Below are 9,712 nucleotides of genomic sequence, written 5' to 3' on the forward strand. Positions count from 1 at the left end.
ATTTATCTTTTACACTATAATCTATTTTTTATTTAGTTTGAATTTTTAAATAATGTAATAATTAGTAATGTGAATATTCATACTTTCAATAAACAAAGTATTATGCTTTTTTAGAAAGTGTAAAAGTAGATGTAATTATTCACATTTAAAAAAAAATATATTCATATTTTTCAAGCATTCACATTTTTCTTATTCATTGAAAATGTGAATATTTGCACTTTTTAAAAAAATCAAACTATTTTTATTTGTAACAAGTGTGAACATTCAAATATTTTATTCTGTAAAATTACAAAAATATTCAATAAAAAAATTATGAACTCGTACTTTTTACATTTCAAAAATATGAAAATCACTTTAAAAAAAGGAGAGAGAGAAAAAAAAAAAAAAAAAAAAACTTGTCTTACTGTAAAAATTTATTGTGAAATTTATTTCTATGTTGTTTACATTTCAAATATGTGAAATTTTATACTATTAGAAATTTAAATTTTAAAAATTTCCAATTCAAAAACTATGTGAAATTTTAAAAATATGTCTAAAAATGTGAAAATTTAGAAGTTACATTTTCAAATTTAAAAAAGTGGAAAGTTTTAGACCTATTTTTTATTTTTCATAATTTTATATTCAATTAAGATTTTGTTTGATAGATCTAGTCGATTAATTTTAAAAAATATAAGTTTTATCGAAAACAAATGTGTACATTGAAAGTAATAGGATTTTAAAATTTGAAGTATAAAAAATAATAGTTACCATATAAATATATAGCCACCGCTTCTCTCCAGTCTTTAATTAGACTAGACGATGCTATTGGGTCTTGGTGGGCCCAATTCCGAGCCGATCTCAATAATTCAAACCATTGGATATGTAGATCTCGTTGAGTATATCATTCCTGCAAAAAATCACGTTGATCGGATATCGATAAATATTTGATCATATTGCATTTCTTCAACGACAATTATGATTTTAAAAATAAATCGCAGAGATAAATGCATGTTGATCAAGTGGCTATCGATATCCGATTAACGTAATTTTTTACAAAATGATGTACTCAACGAGCTCAACATATTGCACGGTTTAGATTGTTGAGATAGGCCTGGAGTCTAACCTAAAACAGCCTAACAATACTATCCAATTCATTTCCAGACTGAAGAGGAGCTAACCCCAAGTATATTGACTATTTCAATTGCTCCACATAAATAAGGTAAACATATCTAAAATTTTGAAAAATGACTTAATCTTGGATGGCTCTATTTGCAACCAAAAGATTGGTTGGACACCTTTACTTTATAAAATATTTTTATCACTATTACGTCACTATTTAAAATGATTAAAAAGTCTTTGATATTAAAAAAAAATACAAATTATAATGATTTGGACACTCCATCTATAATCAATTTCAATATTTCCTTTGTTCTTCTCTCTTCTCTTCTCACTCTATTCACTTTACATCTTCATATTCAATCATATTTTTCTTGAATCTATAATTTTTGCATTCTATTTCATATTGAAGTTAACAATAGACAATGAAGAAAACATTTCCAAGCTATTTTTTGTAAAGCGTAGATTTTCTATTTATCTTCATCATTTTTGGCCGCTGGATTTACGTAATTTGTTTGGAAATTCAGCACCAAACAAATTATAATTTATTCGAAAACTTATTTTTAAAGAAATTTCATATATTCGGCATTGTGTTTTTAAATTATTTGATATTGTTCATTATTTATTATCAGAACAAATAATTTATGTTTGACTTTATATTTTCGAACATTTTTTTTTTAACTTCTTTATATTCCAATTCCGAAAAAAAAAACTATTCAATATTATATTTCTAAACAAATTACATATGTTTGGAAATTTGTTTCCAAATAAATTAAATTTTGTTCAGTATTAAATATTCAAATATATATATATATATATATTTGACTATGTGTTTTTGCACCTTTAAAATTTTAACTTCTAACATCATGGGGTGTACTAAATATATTTTATATGATTTTTGGGATATAATGGATATTATTTGGAATGTCCAAACTAATAGAATAAATTTTAGTATAGGGACCAATTTTTTTGGGGTAAATAGAGGCACCCTTTAATCATGCAAACAACTTATGATAACTAGGGCGTTTGGTTTTGTGGTTGTGTAGCGCCTTTGTGGTGTGTGATTTTGGATTCAACTCTTCTGGAGAGGAGTTTGATAACCTTTGTGGTGATATTTATTTCTTTCCCATTATAGGAATTGTTTATGATTAGTAGTTGTTGGGCTTGGGCTTGGGCTTGGTGGACTTAGTTTATTAGTTGACTTTCTAACTATTGTGGGATAGTAGTCTATTTGATGATGTAATATTTCATATATTTGTAATTATTCTTCTATCAATTGACTAGAAAAAAATATGTATATGACGAGACTTTATTGATTAAGAAAAAAATTACGAAATCTAATGAAATAGAAGTACATCAAATAGGATTTATGGGTAAAAATCTCTAAATTAAATCAGGCTAAAGCCTCATATTTTAAGTTCACCATTGAAGAGATGCCACCTCAATTAACTTATGCATATTATTACATTTATTTATCTACAGGTCCTGATTAATAAATTTATCACCATAAATTTATTCATAAAAATAAAAGAGGTTGATATCAATAGGACTTAATAGGTAATAAGTCCCAAAAATAGGACCTATTGGTAATTTATCCTGACTTATTTGGGTCATATTACTTCTTCATTTTCTGCATATTTTTTTATAATAAGCCAAAAAGCCAGCTTGTAAGTCACTTCCCAAAACAATCCAAGTCTATTTTAATGATCTAAATTGTAAACTTTTTAAAGTTTATCGGGTAAAACATATTTGTAAAAATCAAATTAATTGGATATCGATAGTCCTTCCATTAAATCATATTTGTATAAAAAAAATAAATGATAAATGTAATTTGAATATATAAATGTGATTTGACAATAATAAAAAAAACCTACTGATAAATTATATTTGTATTATAAAAAATAAATGACTACTTTTAACATTATAATTGTCATCTATTTTTTTTTTATTAAAATAAATATAATTTTATCTAATCATTTAAATTTTCACTTAAATATTCTATTTAACCAATCTTAAAAAATTGACAATCCATATTGCCAAAGTTAGCTGAAAAAAACCAACCCATTTAAAAATTCATGTTTTATTGTGATGGAATGGAAGTTTGTTTTTGCAGGATTTGAAGGGTTGTCAAGTTTGAGGAAGCTGGAGAAGTTGGATCCTGGTTCCAATCTCTTCAATGACAGTAATATATTTCCATGTTTGGGTGCTCATGCTTCAATTAAGACTTTGATTGTTAGTTGTACGGGGGCGAAATATCTCCTGCTTTTCGTGCTCCTTGTACTCTAAGCTTCTCTTGACGGCGTCTACCTGGCAACACAGAAACGGTGAGCTGCCCGGCGGTGGTGTGCCGGATAGACCCTCCGACGATCAAGTCAGTTCACTTGAGGAAGAGGAAGAAGACTGAGAGAGAGAGAGTGTTCTCTTTTGGGAAGAAGTTGCCTACCTCTAACGTTCGCCCTCCTCCCTATTTCAAGGCTGGCCATGCAGCCTCAAGATTATGCGCGCACTACCTCTGTTGTCCTTCCCAAGATAGGTGGCAGTACTCGCCTCTCACCACCTTACGCGTGTAAAGGCTTAGTCCTCCCAACAGTACACGCAGAACTGCCTAACGGTATTGAGGCATATGTGGAGCAGATGTCCCTTCCTTCGTGCCATTAGCCCAGGTGGCACACCTGACCGCAGTACCACGACCGGCCTATTTCCCAAGAAGAACTATCGCTACAGGCGCTCAACCGCGCTATGCCCCACCGGACTGCCCCTTGGCAAAGGGGCAGCGGGGGGGACGCCCATGGACCGGGCTGGAGTTGACCGGTTCGTCGTGGCATACCGGTCGCGAGGCATGCTGGCCCCCGTCCGTTCTACCTTCATCCGAGGTTATATTGAATCTTCCCATCTCAGCTCACCGGTCAGAGACGTGTCATCCCTCCCTTGTCCACAGTTTAGCCCGAGCTATCCGTAGCTCGGTCTCGCCTCTTAGCTGTGCGCACCGCCGAATGTTTGCTAGTCGCAGCTCGGCCAGGCTTGGTTTCCGCCCAGTCAGCCGATCCTCGAGACCAAGCAAAACAGACCCGTCCAATCCCTACTCGGCCGTACTAACGGCGCAAATCTCCCCTCTCATTAGTTACAATTCCTCGGGTGGATACTTCCCTGCACATGGCACGTTTTCCCTCCATGCCTTTTCCTAGGGCTCCTACAATTCTATTCTATGTCTCTGTTTCTATATATATAGAGAGATTCTTTAATTATATATATATAGTTTACGAAAAATTATTCAATACTCCCAAAACATTACGTGACTATACTGCAAGCCAATCACTAATTACTTAGCCCTATATTGTTCTTCCACCCCCAAACATAAATTGTGGTCCCTTACACTTCTCCACCAATCAAAATCTTATAAAATATCACGTATCTTTACTTTGGCAATACTGAATAATCACCCATAGTTTACTTACTCATATATATTCTTAGTGCAGATTTAGTAACATTGAGAAACTTGGAAACGCTGGATATAGGCAACAATCGTTATCTTGGCTGTCTCCCAATGCAAGGTTCGTGGCGCAATAACTATATCTATCTATGTTTTTATTGTCAAATTAGTGGGAAAAATGTTATGAACCCCAAATAAATTTCTAAATATTCTACCAAACTTCTCACATAGTGTTCCACTTGTGCTATGTATGGATTATGTTTACAATTATTTGTATATATGTGAATTGTGATTTTTAAATGTCTTCTTTTTTCTTTTCTTTTTTTTGCATAGAAAAAGGAATATAACAAATACAACATATCTTTAATCAATTATTTTATGTTTGCTTTTATTCAAAATTTAAAAATAATGTACGGGAAAAATTTATAACTAAATGGGGGTTTTTTTTTTAGGGTCCCTGGTATTAAGACTTTATAGTATAAATGACATCTAATATTTTCATAATATTTAAAGTCCCTCAATTTGATCAAGAGAAATTCTGTCCAGAGAAATTTTGGTCTAGAGAAATTCTGATCCAAAGAAATTCAAAATTTCTGTGGCCTTCCCTTCTCTCTAGAGAAATTCAAAATTTCTCTAGCTGCATGGTTAGTAAAGAAGGTAAACTTAATCAATATTAAAGTTGCATCACAAGTTAGAACTAAAATTTCTCTGCTTTGAACTGAAATTTCTCTGAGTTGGTCTAGAGAAATTCTCTGATTTTAGCTGAGCTTTAACATGATCTGGATCAGCAGTTGGCTGGTCAATTTTGTTTATGACTGGGATTATTGTCAGGTTAGATTCAAAAGCAAGATAAAAGTTATCAACAGTTCACTCCATTGAGTGAATAAACAACAATAGCAACCTATATATATATATATATATATAAATTAAAATGTGTTTTTGTGCTAAGAGAAAACAATTAATGAAGAACATAAAACCAGTCATCGTCTTCTTCTTCGACGGCGATTGCGATCGGAGGCGGAGACGCGAAGGAGCTAGGAGAGGCGGGAGACGGTGAATCCGAAGGGAGTGGTGTTGTGGAGAGTGAAAATGAGGTCTGAGCTGGGCTGCCAAATGCAATGCTGCTGGTATTCTATCTGGAAGGAGAAGCAGGGATCGGAGCTGCTGCTGCTGCGAGGCGAGGATTTGATGGAGGATCTCCCATCTCTGCTGCTTTGCCTCAAGGTCTGGAGATCCTTGGATGGCTCGTCGATGCCTCTCATCTTCAATCTCTTCTCAATCTCTCTGTACATTGATACCGACTGCTTTGGCTCGGGAAAGAAGTCCTCTGAATCGAAGAAACTCTTCCGCTGTTGAGGCGATTTCCATTGCAATGATGCACCTACGCCTCTATAGGAATGGTTTTTCGATTCAGAATTGGAGAGGGAGAAGTTTAGAGTGAGAGAGAGAAAAAAAAAATGAGGTTTGATTCGAGAAAGTCAAATTTCTCTGTGATATATGGGTGTGGGATTTGAGGGACCTTAGACATCATAAAATAAAATTGTGGATCTCTTCCATTACTAAATATGGGAGAAGGACCTCAGACTAATTTTCCCTAACTAAATTAAGAAAAACTTTATTCCTAACGACATTTTTCTACTTCTATGTAAATACTTAACAAAATAAACTTGAAAAAGTTAGTCAATATAATATTATACATTAAGTAAAAAAATATGGTTCACAATTATGCTTATATAAATTTACTATAGTTTTAATTTCAATTTTTTTTATAAAAAAAAAAAACTATTTTGAAAGCATTTTATTTAGCTTGTACCAAATAGAATTTTCTTATCAAAAAGGAAAGTTACAAAATTTTGTTGTAAATTTTCAAATATCTGTTTGGTAACGTTTACGTTTTCAGTTTATATTTACAAAAATTTCATAAACTGGTTTTTGTTCATTTTTTGTTTATTTTTAGAAAAACATAAACTATAAACGCGTTTGGTAATTGATAAAATGTTTTAAAAAATTTAAAAATATAAAAAAGAGTGAGAAATGGCATGTGGCGGTGGAAGACGGTGGTGGAAAGTGGTGACGGTGGGTGGTGGGTAACGGGTGTTGGTGGGTGGTGACGGGTGGGTGGTGGTGGTGGGTGGGTGGGTGACGTGGCGGGTGGTGGGTGGTAGCGAGTGGGTGGCGGTGGCGGGTGGGTGGCGGATGGTGGCGGGTGGGTGGTGGTGGCTGGTAGGTGGCGGGTGGTGATGGTGGGTGGGTGGGTGGGTGGGTAACGATGGCGGGTGGGGGTGGTGGTGGTGGTAGGTGAGTGGCGGATGGCAGGCGGGTGGTGGCGAGTAGGTGGCGGGTGGTGGTGGTGGTGGGTGGGTGGATGGGTGACGGTGGCGGGTGGTAGCGAGTTGGCTGGTGGTGGTGGGTGGTGGCGAGTAGGTGGTGGGTAGTGGTGGTGGTGCGTGGATGGGTGGGTGACGGTGGCGGGTGGTAGCGAGTGGGTGGTGGTGGCGGGTGGGTGATGGTGGTGGTGGGTGGTGAGTGGTGGCGGCGAGTGGGTAGCAGGTGGCTGGTGGCGGCGGGTGGGTAGCAGGTGGCAGGTGGCTGGTGGTGGTGGGTGGCTGGTGGTGGCGGGTGGTGGATGGTGGTGGCGGGTAGGTGGAGGGTGGTGGTGGTGGCGGGCGTTGGATGGTAGTGGCAAGTGGCGGGTGGTGGTGGGCGGATGGCAAGTGGGTGGTGGTGGTGGTGGTGGTGGCGGTGGTGGCGAGGGGTGGGTGGTGGCAGGTGGTGGTAGTGGGGGGTGGGTGGTGGTGGCGGAAGACGGTGGTGGAAAATGGTGGCGGGTGGTGGCTAGTGTTTGGTGGTAAAAAAAAAAAAAAAACTGAAAACTCAAAACGGAAACACATTTTTTGAGTTTATATTTTTTGGCCAAATTTATAAACTGAGACCACTGATTTATAAATCAAAAATTTACCAAACAGGTTTTTATTTGAGTTTTTAAAATTTTTGTAAATATAAACAAAAAACTGAAAACGTAAACGGCACCTAAATATTCTACTCTACTTATTTGTTTGCTTGCTTGCTTGCTTTGGGAGTTTTGATTTTCGATCTTTGCTCCATATTCATCATTTTGTTTTATTTATTTATTTTTCTTCTTATTTGATTTTCGCATCATATTTGTTTTATAGTGCATCTCCGAGTGTATTAGTGAAAATATCATATACTTAAAATGCACAAAATTAAAATATATAGAAAAAAAGAGTAAGTAATTGGTCAAAACTAAAACTACTTTAAGGAAAAATAAAAAATAAAGACAAAAATGAAATTGTTTGAAATATAAAAGGATTTATTTATTTATTTTTAAAAATAAACTATTAAAAAAAAAAAGCAAACTATATATATAAAAAATACAGAAACTAAACATAAAATATAATACAAAAAATAAATAAATTATAGGATTTTCAAGAAGTGAGACTCACAAACAAATTTTGTAAAATACTGTCTATTCATATACTTTTTGTGTATATTTTTTATACTTCTAATCCCAAGAATGATATTGAAATAGTCTGCACTTCTTGCATTAGGTCCATCTAATAGTTTTAGCAAACACAGATGTAATAAATTTCATAACACAAAACACAAATAATTGTGAAACAAAATATCTAAAAAAATGGACGCAACGTTCAATAATGATGTAGAAGTACACCTGACGTTTTATTTGGAGGTATAACCAAATAAATCGTCATAGAAGGGGAAGACAACCTTTATTTTTCATCACAAAAAGTACATAACTCAATATATAATTTTAATGTCTCTCACTCTTCTGCACATCCAATTCTGGATCAATATTAGAATGAATGCATGATCCAAAAAAAGGAAAACATTTGAGAAGACAAAGATATGTGATTTGAGACCTTTCAATTGTTGAATTCTATTAATTAACAGTTATTAGGTTTCAATGGTCAGACTTCTAAAATTTATTACTCATTAAAGTTGGGCTCTTTGATTTCATCTATATTCACTTGATAATTTGAGAGTAGATACGTGTCAAGCCTTCAGACAAACACTTAGCACATTTTTTTAGCATTATTAATGAAATGCATAGTGTAATTTTTTTTCTCTTTTTTTTTTCTTGCAATTGCAACCTGTTATTTTTTAATAAAAAATTATATTTTTTTTAGATATTTTTTTAATATACAAAGTATTTTTTCAAGATTTTTTTATAAAAATAATTTAACAATCCCATCACTAACCATAGTGTAAGAAAAAAGTTGAAAAGGGTGTGGTAGTAAGTATGGGAGAAGTCAAAAAGGGTTATGGTTGATAGAAGTCAATAAATGCTGAGGTTTTTTTTTTAAAATCAAAAAATTAGAAAATTAAGATTAGAATATTGGAGCTTCCACAAGGCTTGTGGGTTAGAAATCTCCCTTTCCTTATATAATATATAGATAGATAGATAGATAGATATATAGATAGGGCTGAGAAAAAAATTGAACAAGCCTCAAACCAAACCAATCTAGACTGTATAGTTTGGTTCGATTTTCTCAATACACAGTTCAATCTTGATTATTAAAATAAATAAAACTTATTTTTATGGTTCAGTCCATAATTTCATAATTAGACCATTTAGATATATATATATATATATATATATATAATATATTAAGCATCCAAATATCAGTATCAAATATATATGCATAAGTTGTAACTTTTTATTCTTCAAAGTTTGTTGTTATATCTAAACAATTACCTAAACAGAATTCTAAAAATTGTGATTCCAAATCATATCAAATTAGGGTTTACTGATTTGGTTCTAAAATTTTCATGATTTAGTTTGGTTTCAAATTTCATAGAACCATAAGTAATTTTTTACCCCTAAATTGAACCAATCCAAACCACTTTTAATGAAATAGCATTGTGCATGATAAATAACAAAATATGCAAGTAGTTTATTAATAATTAATAATATATGGAAAGGGGAGAAGAAAAACATGACTGTTGACCTCATTGGCACTGACATTTTTGTCCTCCTTTTCCAATTTTGTGACATGGTTTTGGTGGTAGACTTGTAAAAGAATTTAGTTGCTACAAATTTTTATGTTGTATTTGGATCTTGAATTTGTAAAAGTATTTTTTATACTATATGTTGTTAAATGAAATTTTAAAATTTTATTGCAATGAAAATTATTATTTTGCAAAATG

Source organism: Camellia sinensis, chromosome 15 (genome assembly GCF_055761805.1).
Source record: "Camellia sinensis isolate YWXY chromosome 15, ASM5576180v1, whole genome shotgun sequence".
NCBI lineage: Eukaryota > Viridiplantae > Streptophyta > Magnoliopsida > Ericales > Theaceae > Camellia > Camellia sinensis.